General features: G+C 42.9%; 1 protein-coding gene and 1 pseudogene across 2 annotated transcripts in view; one reads left to right on the top strand and one right to left on the bottom strand.

Moving 5' to 3' along the window:
• The window catches only part of LOC147034966 (zinc finger MYM-type protein 5-like), a 70,091-nt gene extending 60,262 nt beyond the window's left edge, over positions 1-9,829 (top strand). For both annotated transcript variants that reach the window (XR_015060858.1, XR_015060857.1), the window contains exon 4: positions 9,400-9,829. The gene's annotated coding sequence lies outside the window, so the exon portion shown is untranslated. The remainder of the gene's footprint in view (positions 1-9,399) is intronic.
• Positions 519-2,534, bottom strand: LOC147034967 (uncharacterized; annotated as a pseudogene).
• Positions 9,830-12,236: the final 2,407 nt, after the last annotated feature.

Consider the following 12,236-nt stretch of genomic DNA (forward strand, 5'->3'; position numbering starts at 1 on the left):
TGGGGCTTTGAGCCTTGATGTGGAATGCCACTCATGGATTGCCTGGCATGCATTTGTCCAACGACGAGAGAAGCGCCTCTTCCAGTTCCACAAGGATGAGCTCTGCGCCAAGCTAAGTACAGGAATCGTTAAAAGGGAAGGTTTTTCTTTTCATTTTGTGTCTCCTTTGTCTGTATTTGAGTCTGTGTGAGAGGCGCCTCTTTTTATTTATTTACTGTAGGATTTATTTACTTTATCATTATTGTCATTACCTTCTGAATTATTGTCTGTTGTAAATATTCATTAATTTTCATTAAATGTATTCCTTTTAAAAAATGGTACCGAGTGCTGTCCTGGTGCAGTGCCCCTGTGCTGTGCTCCTATTGGATGGATCGTCTCTGCCGTTGCACTCCATTAACATGCGCGCATTAATCTCTGAGTCTCGGTTGAAGCCTTCAAGGGAGAAGCTTTGCCATCCGTCCAGGTAGGGTTTAACCCCCTCCCCAGACACGACAATATTTTGGTGAAGTATTGACAATCTAGGCATGTGATCCATGTTTAATAACAGGAAGCACCTGCCCAACGTCTCCAGCAAGAACTATTACTCTTCCCCCGAAAGGTATGTCTTTTTTGGTGATGTCTCATAATGTACGGTGAAGTCCCTCAAGTAGGTGCCTGTGACTCATTGGAGCCTCGTCCCATACAATAAAGTTTGCTCTCCGAATTATGTCAGCAAGAAGACTTTGCTGAGGAATCGATAATGTTGTTGAGTTGGTGAACATGATGGGGACTTTAAACCTGGAATGAAATGTACATCCACCCAGCAGAAGTGTAGCTGCAATACCACTTGAGGAAACAGCTAGAGAAACAGGGTTTTTATCACTGTGCAGTGTGCGTGCAGCAGCTAGCAGAGTGTTCAGTGTATCGGTTTTACCTGTCCCACCTCTTGCATCCAAGATGATAGCCAATGATTCCTTTTTCCATACAGTATCTATAACAATGTCATGTACCTGACGTTGAGAGGGTAGAAGTGAATTTGGGCCATGCATGCGTTGGTTTACAATATTCTTCAAAGTTTTGAGATCATAGGCGAGTTCCTCCTGAAAAACCATTGGCTGTTGGGGTTGTGCAATATTTCCATCGAGTACTTGCATTTGTGATGCAAATCAAAATCATTTGTGACATTTGGCAGATGAAACCCAGGAAGTTGTTTGTCATGGTGTTGAAGGCAATGTTCAACGTCCAGAAATACCATGGCACGCAGGAGTTGTTGATCACCTGGCTGCGGTACCCGAGGAAGGAAGTCATCTCACCAGTGCATATGGTGATGGTTGAAGAGAATAACTGGGTCAGCGGGGTTTGAAGGTAGTAGTAGAATCACAAAGTGCTCTCTGATTTGTGGGCACATTTTTGTTGCTTCTGCATCTGTCAATGCGGAATTCCATTCTCTGTCATTTTGAAGAAGACCAAGTGCCTCACCTGCACTTTGGAAAGTTTCATGCACTGGCCATCAATCATCCTGTTTGTCATATGATGTTGCACCTTTGCTCTGATCATGATTCAGTAGCATTTGAAGGTAGTAGACATCTCCAGCTAATGGGTGGATATTGAGTACTTCACCAATTGTTTTGAATGCACCCTGGCATGGAGTCCATGTCTTTGTATTGTTTTACCAAACAAATTTTTTTGGAAAATTCCAATATCTGACCTTGGTGCTGGGATTGATATGGTTGTAATTGAAGATTCCCACCAATTCAGTTGTATGGCTTTTGTTTATGGATAGACGCTCACAACCCTCGTAAAAGTAGACCATTTGGTGGTCAGGAAGGTGTACACGAAAAGCATACACAGCTGGATGAAGCTCACTAATGTAAAAACAGAAAAGACCCCAGTATGCCTCCATCGAGCCAAGGGAACAGAAATCTTGATGCTCTTTTTATCTCATTCCATGAGCTTGCAGTAGCTTCTCCATCTGTCTCAGCACATTGCACTTGCACCATGGCACTGTTACTGCCCTTGTGAACATACTTAAATAGATATTTTGCTGCAAGGGCAGAGCAGCATACCTCACAATTTATGTGATCCTCGTATCTGATACTGGAGTATGGATTATATGGGATAATCCAGCTGTTGTCCACAGTGGGGTGATTGTGGATGATTTGGAGACCACCTTGTAGTGGGGAGCGGCGACGATATGCGGGGTAGGTATGATTGCCATTCCATATTGTAACATTACAGAATGCTTTGGGATAACCCTTATCACACACCCCATTCTTCATGCAAGGGGAATTTGGCTTCTCTGGTCCACAAGGTCCATGTACCATGCACTGCAGGATAATGTCCTGGAGGCGTGCTTGAACACGTTCGAAGGAACCCTCCTCAAATGTCATTGGATTAGAAGGTAGTTCTGCACAAACTAAGCTGTCCACATCATCAGCCCAGAGCAGTCTGTAAGCTTGCTGGAGAATAATAATAATGTGAGCATACGGTAATCCTCTCTTCTGAAATTCCACTCCATAGAGGTGTGCCAAAGATGCTGTCCTCTTCAATCTCATCAAGGTACTCTCTCAGCTTCTCCGGAGAGACTCTTGCTACAATGTCTGGCCTGTCTGTTGCATTTTATCTGAGGAGAAGAGCATCCTTGATTTCTTGCCAGTTGCGTTTACACATGAATGTTATGAAAATATCAGGTTTGTGCTACTTTATTTCGATGGCCATCGCATCTTGAAGCTGATAGTGCATGTGGCGTGGCCCTACAGCAAAAGACGGTGGCAAGATAACAGGTTTGCTGATGACAGGATTTCCAGGAGTACCAGCAATGTCATGAACATGGATCATATCACAGAGGTTGTTGTACAGCTCAACACATAGCACTTTCTGGTTGTTCGGTCGGTAGTGGAGACATTGGTTTTCTGCTATTACAAATTCCATGCAACAGTATTCTTGGAAAAGATGTCTTGATCAGAACAGTGTATTTGATTGGTTCAATTTCTGCTGGATATGGTATGCATAGAACTCTCTTGCAACTTATGTGCTTATTCATAGTTTGGCCTGTTTATGGGTTGACGTGACTTAAACCAAGGTGTCAGCCATCTGCACCACCAGGGAAAAGAAGAACAAAGTGAAGAGGATCTGGAGAACGATGTGTTTATCATGAAAACCTCCTCTTTGCCATGTTGAAGGTCGTGCACATAGATTTGTGCAAAGTGAGGTGTCTTGCCTGTGTGGTTTCTGGAGTGGCTGGTCAGGTAGCTAATTGGATTGTAAACTGGCTTTGTGATCGGAAGCAAAGAGTGGCTGTGAGTGGGAGGATGTATGAAGTGTAGTACCTCAGGGATCAGTACTTGGACCATTACGATTCATTATTTACCTCAATGATTTGGATAGTGGGGTGAAGAGCAAGCTTTCCAAATTTCCAGATGACACAAAGCTTGGAGGTAAGGTGGATACCAGAGGGGGTGGTGATCAGATACAGGAAAGTATTGAGACTTGCATAGATTGGGGGAAAGATTGACAGATGCATTTTAACCTGAGCAAGTGTAAGGTGTTGAGGATGAGAAAGAACAACGAAAATAGAGATTACAGGATGCAGGGGGTAATTTTGGAGCATGTCACATAGGAGAAGCATCTAGGGGTGGTAATAGATATGGGAGCTAAGCAGGCAGCACAATGCCAGGCAGCTAAAGGTAAAGCAAATTGGGTTTTAGGTTGTATTCACAGGGGGATCAATTATAAATCAAAAGAGGTGGTGTTTACATTGTACAGGAATTTAGTGAGGACCATATCTAGAATACTGTGTGCAGTTTTGGTCACCACAACTCAGGAAGGACATAGATGCCAAAGAGAGGGTTCAGCGCAGGGTTACCAGATAGATTCTGGGCCGAGCTTGACTCAGCGATGAGGAGCGGCTGAAGTAGACAGGGCTTTATTCAGTACATAGGAGGCGGTTACGAGGAGATATGGTAGAGATGTTTAAGATAATGAGAGGTATGGATAAAATAAGTGCAGATGAATTATTCAGCAGAGTTGACAGTGATAGGACCAGGAGCCATAGCCTGAGAGTAAAGAAGAGGAGAGTTAAGACGGTCGTAAGGCAGGGGACTTTCACTCAGAGATAAGTTAATGCATGGAATGGTCTCCCTGGAAATGTGGCAGCAGAAACAGTATATAAGTTTAAATTAGAATTAGATAGGTACCTGGAAGTTATGGAGATGGAGGGATATAGGGATGTTGGCAGGACTTTTGGTAGCTTGACCATTGATGGGTGATTGTGTGCATGTGTACGTCGTGATGGTCGGGGTCTCGTCAAGGGGTGTTGTGTGCTTGACGTTGTGTTGTTTTTTAAAACAAGACATGCACCCACCCCTATGGAGGGGAAAAAACCCACAAAAACGTAATAAAAATAAATAAACAAATAAATAAATACAAAAACTCACAAATACACTTAAAAATATATACATAAATTTTGCATTTTCTTCTTTGGATCTTGTGTTGATATATTAGTGTGATGTTGATGTCGTACAGGCAAGATGGGCTGAATGGCCTCCACCTGTGTCTGATTTCCTTGTATGATTAGATGCAACATTGGAGTGATCAAGATATCATGTTATGGGGAGAGGGGTTGGGGGAGTGGGGGGGGGGTAGATGAGAGAAAACTGGAGTCATCAGAAGGCACCTGGTAATATTGATATTACACCTGCGTTTTCTTGAAGGGGTCTAACAAAGGGTCACATCTTGCCCTGGATGGTGACACTTGGATTCCAGCCGCTTTCTCTTGGTGTTGATTGACCTTTAGTGATGCTAGGGCAAGGGCATTGTTCAGTTGCCGAGAATATTCATGAAATAGTTTGTCGTCTGGGGTTGTTCCTCACCAGAGCTGAATCAATAAATAAGGTGGGTATGGAAATGGTTCCAGTTTTATATTCCTTCCACCACAGCACATGTATTTTGTTTATGTTCCACCTCATTGCGTCACCTTGCCTTTCGTATATATATATATATATATATATATATATATATATATATATATATATATATATATATATATATATATATATATATATATATATATATATATATATATTTCTTCTTCTTCGTCTTCTTCTTTCGGCTGCTCCCGTTAGGGGTCGCCACAGCGGATCATCTGTATGATCCGCATAGTGATTTGGCACATGTTTTACGCCGGATGCCCTTCCTGACGCAACCCTGGTCGCCTCTTACGAAACTAAATCCTTTTTTGAGACGTCTCCACTCAGTCACAAAAACAGACAAGGGGAAAGATGAAAATAAAGACATTCCTCCCTTTCTGCCGGTACTCAACTTTTTTGTCCAGAGACGACCTTTAAGAAGCCTCACAATCGTCGAACCGCTTTGCCAACGCATGGGAAAACGCACCAAAATGGCACCAAGTCGCTCCTCAAGGCCACGTCCATGAGGTAATGCGTGCAGCATTCTTCAACACCAGGAGCTCAGAAACCGCTGTACAGTTTATTCTCATGATCAAGATTGGCACACCGCTCCTCACTCAGCATCAGGCCCACTCACAACAATGGCACCGACTTCTTCCTCAAACCTCCAACAGGAGACTGCCGAGTTTGACCTGAGAGATGTGCTCCTCTTCTTCTCTTCCTCTCCACCTAAAGGGCACAAATTTCACAACCCAGCCAAACAATCAATGGCTTACGTCTTGCTCCAGCACGCGAGCAAATTCACACAACAAGAACGAGAATCACGCAGCCTTCTTGACCTTATCGAGGAGAGGCAAGAGAGCGACCCACAGTGTTCCGACTGCCGTCTCCACTCGATCATCCTCCCTCTTACGTCGCACCGTCCAATCATCAGCCTCGATGGCATGGCCTGCCAGTCCGAAGCTAAGAAGGTGGGGTTTTTGCCTGCTCAATTGTTATTGTTGTTGTTATTTTTTTTCCTGAAGAAACGTTCAGCTCAATTGTTATTATTGTTGGTGTCAGAACGTGGTTCCTTTTTATAGCCAGCTTTATGAATGCAAAAATGGAGGAAAAGGTCATGAAGGCAATCACATACTTGGAGAAACTAGCCTTAAACCCTACCTAGTTAACACAACACCACACCCCATGGTGTAACACGTAACAATCTTAAGCTGAGTTTTCCCTTCTTAAATTTGATCGAGATGTCTCCAACTCGTCCACGGACCATGCAATACTATACAATTCTATCTTCACTATAGGATTCCTCTATCTACCCCAACAAACATAACAATAACGCATCATTTTTTTTCCCCTGAGATCAAATCCAAGATGGCCGACCGATGGCCATTTTGTTACTTACACGTGTCCCCAACCATTTCTCCGACATGCATGGTTCCATTTTGTTCAAACAACCGCAGAACACAATGGCATACACTTGCACCTATCTTTATTTTGCTATCTGATCAAATCTGGCTGACCGGTAGACTGGTGGCCATTTTAGTTGTAAAAAAAAATCAGATGTTTAAAACATACTCAACCATTTCTCGGATTTGAATCTACCGATGTTGTTCAAATTCGGCAGACATAAAGAATGGTGGCTTACATATGGATGTCATTTTTTTTTTTCTGAGATTGATTCCAAGATGGCCGACTGGTGGCCATTTTACTTGTAAAAAAATTCCTGATGTTGAACACGTCCTCAACCATTTCTCGGAAATGCATTTACTTACCGAAGTTGTTCAAACTTGGCACACAGATAAGGAATGATGATCCAAGATTCGATATTGAGATCAGATCCAAGATGACTGACTGGTGGCCATTTTGTTGCTTAAACGTATCCCCAACCATTTCTCTGACATATATGGTCTGACTTTGTTTAAATTTTGCACACCAACAGAGGGCGATAGCATAGACTTTCACCTAACCTTATTTTGTGATCTGATCAAAGATGACTGACTGGTAGACTGGTGGCTATTTTAGTTGTAAAATAAACCTGGTGTCGGACATGTCCTCAACCATTTATTGGACATGCATTCACTGATCTTGTTCAAATTTGGCACATGGGAAATGAAAAATGGCTTACATAAGCTCGTCAATTGTTTTGAGATGAGATCCAAGATGGCCGACTGGTGGCCATTTTAGTTGTAAAAAAACCTGATGCTGAACATGTCCGAAACCATTTCTCGGACATGCATTTATTGACGTTGTTCAAACTTGGCAAGCGGATAAAGAATGACGGCTTTCATAAGTACATAATTTTTTTTTATATCAGATCCAAGATGGCCGACTGGTGGCCATTTTGTCACTTAAATATGTCCCCAACCATTTCTCCGATATGCATGGTCCGATTTTGTTCAGATTTATTACCAGCACAGCAGACAATAGCATACTGTTATGGAAATGGCCCTTATTCGGCTAATAAATACAGGATTAGCTCAGATCCCCCATTAATTGCATGTTTAGCTTGGTTGTTTGGTAAAATGGATGTTACATGTGTGTCGGGAGGTGTCAGATGCATGTTTTATTGTTCGTACAGTGGTGGTGTGCCGTGGGCTTCTTCTTCCTCCCCTCTCCAGACAATAGGCCCCGCCCAGTCAGTTGAGGGGGAGTGGCCTGGAGAGAGAGGTGGAGCTGAGGGGAGGAGTTTGTCGGCTTCAAAAAGGGGGAAGAGCGAGTGGCTTGGAAGCGAGCGAACGAAGACCTCGTGAAATGGTTCAGTTTTGGGAAACACTCGGTTTCGAGGCGTGCTCAGGTTTTGAAGCAAGTGGCTTGGGAAACGAGCGAACGAAGGAGGGACAGTGTTGAATCTGCCGGGAGAGAAGCTGAACCTGAGCGTGCCGATTTCTGCCATTTCAGCAGTAAGAGAGGCTGCCTGCCTGCACGTCGAGTCTGCCTTTTTGACAGTGGGAGAGGCCGCCTGCACGTCGAGTCGGTGATCGACTCTTATGAGGAGGTGATCGACAGGTTCAACCTGCGTCTGGCCGCGGAGCCTCCGTCCTTACTCACCTCACGGCTCGACACGTTTGTCGATCCGCCTGTGGAGCCTGGCACCCCGATTTTGCCTTGTCTGGGGAACAGGCCAGGTCTGGATTTGTATGCTGGACCTTGAGAGAAATCAGCTGAAACCCATCGTCGATCTAACGGTCTTGTGCCGTCGACATTACGCAGGGCCAGAACGCGCTGAGGAGGGCGTGAGCACGCGGTGCCTTGAGAAGAAAGAGTACGGCGCCACCATCTTGCCACGCGGCGTGTTCGAGCTGGGGGCTCGAATCCGTGGACATCCGCTTGTTACGAGCGACATTCGTGCTTTTGACACTTTGCTCTCACCCAGGAAATATCACCAAGTACTCTGTCTTGCATGCATGCTGTCTGTCTGTCTTGTATGCACGTTGTTTAAGGCATATCTCGGTATCGACCCCCTCGAAACCTGTAATCCATAGTTCCCGAGTTAAGAACGGGTTAAAGATTGTTAATAAAAACATTGTCATGAATGTTTTGCTTGTGTTGTGTTCCTCGATGTTCCCCAATAAATCTGGTTGGTTCGTATGAAGTTGCCGCTATGGATTAATTTGTGTCGCATCGAGGAACGGTCCGTTTGATTGGCATATAAAACCAAAATGGTTACAGACTGGCAGAAAACGCTCAGCATCTGACAAAACCAGTCTGTAACCGGGGTTCTATTTCCCCAACTGGTAAAGTTCAGGATTACATTGGTATCGCGATTGAAGACGCGTGACCAAGGCCTGTGCTGAGCCAGCCGGCGTTATTAATCCCGGAGACGGCCGGAGTCAGTTGAGAATCCCTCCGTCAACTGAATCCTTAACAATACATTTTCACCGAACTATATTTTGTGATCTGATCAAAGATGGCAGACTGGTGGACTGGCGCCCAATTTAGCTGTAAAAAAAAAAACCCGGTGTCAAACATGTTGTCAACCATTTCTCGGACAAGCATTTACCGATGTTGTTCAAACTTGGCACATAGACAATGAATGATGGTGTACATGTGCATGTCTTTTTTTTTTCGAGATCAGATCCAAGATGGCTGACTGGTGGGTATTTTAGTTGTAAAAAACCTGATGTTGAACACGTCCTCAACCATTTCTCAGACAAGCATTTACCTATGCTGTTCAAGCTTAGCACAGATTACCAATGATGGCTTACATATGCAGGTCATTTTTTTTTGAGATCAGGTCTAAGATGTCTGACTGGTGAACAGTTCATTACCTAAATGTGTCACCAATTATTTATCAGACATGCATGGTCCAATTTTGTTCAAACTTGGCACAAGCATAGGACATGATGGCATCATGTGCCCCTCACTTTATTTTGCGATCTGATCAAAGATGACTGACTGGTAGACGCGGCCATTTTAGTTTTCCATAAATATTGGCTAGCCATTTCACTCCAGACAGCACAATTACTGAAACAATGGGGGCTATGACATTTTATGTCTTTTTTTACTTGTTATGCAGTGAAAAAGGTACTTCTGGGTGAAGCCAAGTATGCAGTGGGTGGAGCCTGCAAACAAGCAGTCAGCTGCTGCGATTACAGCCCACAAGTCAATGCGCCAATGTTTTGCCCGCCCATCACTTGGAAATCAATCCATCAATGCATTTCTGGCTCACTTGCCTTCATCATCACTAAGTGGATTACCCTCAAAAGTTGAGTTGGTAAGTTGTGTCACTTAGTCAAACTATCAAATAGTATTGTTTCATTAGAATGGTGACCATGAGCCATTGTCTCACACAAGCAATTTATGCAAGGGTTCCGACCAATAGGCGGTGCTTGCCAAACATTCACCTCATTTAGCCATTATGTCACAGTTAACAAGGGTTTTGATACCCAGGAAATAAACTTCTGTCTCCACTATGCCCAATACTGCCCACACAATAAATATTTATGAAACTTTTTAGAACCTTTTTCTCCTTTCTTTGTTCAATTATTGAGTTGCTTTCGAGTCAATCATTTCCCAATCATCTTTTCAACTCCCTTTGTGTACCTGCACTGCCCATGACTATTCTAATTCCAGGCTAATAAACATACATACTGGCTGCTCTTGACTATCCACAACTATCACATGGCCTGAGATCATACACTTCTAAACCAATACAATTACCTGCTAATCCATTACGAATACTAATGCAACCATTACCAATGGTGAATACACAACACCTTAAGCAAAATCATGAATTAAATATTTACCAAAAACAACAAAAATAATCCCTGGTCCCATTGTGTTATAAAGAGTGACAAAAAATATTTACCAAAAACAACAAAAATAATCCCTGGTCCCATTGTGTTATAAAGAGTGACAAATGCACCAACCGATCACTCCAAAATATATATTGTCTGATCTTTTATTTACCTGTGTCATGTGTAAGAATTGTAAGATCCGAGAGACAGAAATGGAAAGGGAGGTACTCGCAGGGCCAATGATGGCTTTGATAGTGCAAGTTTGGCAAGAACCATCTTCCTGATGCAACAAAAATTGTCCTGAGATGCCAATTGCAGTCTCCACAACCTTTTTCTGGCTTAGACATGTGTCAAAAATCACATAGCCAAGAGAGATATTTGTAAGAAGGTCAGTTTGTTTGTTGATTTCTTCAATTGCAAATACCATCGCCAAGGACCATCGCAGTGCTCGTTCGCTAAAACTGGTGCACACATGAAAACACACACACCACACACTGGACACATGTAAGCTTTTTATGGCAAAGCACTTCTTTATATGCAACGTTTTTGGTTTTCAAAGCACTTTTCTAAAGATAGTACAACGTTTTTTGTTTTCAAGGCACTTCTCAATCCATACAGAACGTTTTTGTTTTCAAAGCACTTCTCAATCCATATACAACGTTTTTGGTTTTGTTGAATGGCAAATTAGAAGGACTCATCAGTCGGCTGTTTTGTAATGGCAGGAATTATCGCCATTTTGTGTGATCCTGCAATTGTTCCTTGTAGTAGTTATTTGTTGATGTTACGTACAAAAACCTTAATTTACTATATAAATCGCTCATCCCTTTTTTGGGAAGGGGTAAATTGACAACCAATCGCTAAATCCAAATAACCCAGCGAACATGCATGAAGCAATGACAACTTGGGAGAAAAGCGAAATTATGTACAAAAATGTTAATTTATTTTACTAATCGCTTATCCCTTTATTTTGGGCAGTGTAAATTGGTAACAGTCCGCTGCCTCAATCGCTAAATACAAATAACCCATCTCACATACATGAAACAAAAACATGCCTGCTGCTTATGTGCATCTATACTAGTGTGTGTGTGTGTGTGTGTGTGTGTGTGTGTGTGTGTGTGTGTGTGTGTGTGTGTGTGTGTGTGTGTGTGTGTGTGTGTGTGTGTGTGTGTGTGTGTGTGTGTGTGTGTGTGTGTGTGTGTGTGTGTGTGTGTACACATTAATGACTTCATGACTGAAGATAATTAATGGCCTTATTTAATAATATCCTTGATCAGGCGCATACTCGTTCACCACTCTCTATGGGGTCTTAAGGCATATCCTCGGTAACCTTGCTGGGGTCAAAAGCCATCATGTTTTTTTGGCCTGCTCAACCATGCCTTGACTTGGAACATACCGCAACAATTTCTGAACGATAAAATTTTTCTTTTTCACTTTCCTCACTCATATTATTGAATGCCTATTCATCATAGCTACGAATCACAAGGTACATTGCAATGCTTATAAGCGCCCGGAGACGTCAGCGTTCATGGCTTTATTTTATTTCCGCACATGCGATCACCATGAGTATCTCTTGAATTAAGGAGAATTACAAAATTTAAGCTCCTGAATCGAACTTACAAGCAGTTGCAACTCGTAGAAAAGTGTTCATTTGTCAATTTGGGTGGTCTATGTTGAATATACTTTTGGAGGTGTATGTTGAATATGACGGTTCGGTGATTGCCAATTGCGTGCCAAAGGAGCCGTTTCTTATCAACCATTTCATTGGAGTGCTTCAGCCAGCGCTCTAAATATTCGCACGGTCACTGAATGCTGTATATAGATCGACTTGAACAAAGTTCAGGGCTACTTGCCTACATTGGCCACGAGTTGTTCTGCGGTGCAACAGGCGGTGGCTGCCTCACTGAAAATGTAAAATTTATTTTCCATGACGTTTCCCGTTTTGTTCTTCCATGATACGGCCTGTCACTTCGACATCGATAAATACAAATAAAAATGAAACGTTTCGCTTTTAAAAGTTTCTTCAAACGTTTCGTGCGTTGCATGGTAAAGCCACTTGGCACGCTCTTCAACTTTCAATTGTAATACCGTGGTTCTACACTGGAGGTAGAAAGGCAAA

This window comes from Eptatretus burgeri, chromosome 1 (genome assembly GCF_056783735.1).
Source record: "Eptatretus burgeri isolate ZD-2024b chromosome 1, Ebu_testis_v1, whole genome shotgun sequence".
NCBI classification, from domain to species: Eukaryota; Metazoa; Chordata; class Myxini; order Myxiniformes; family Myxinidae; genus Eptatretus; species Eptatretus burgeri.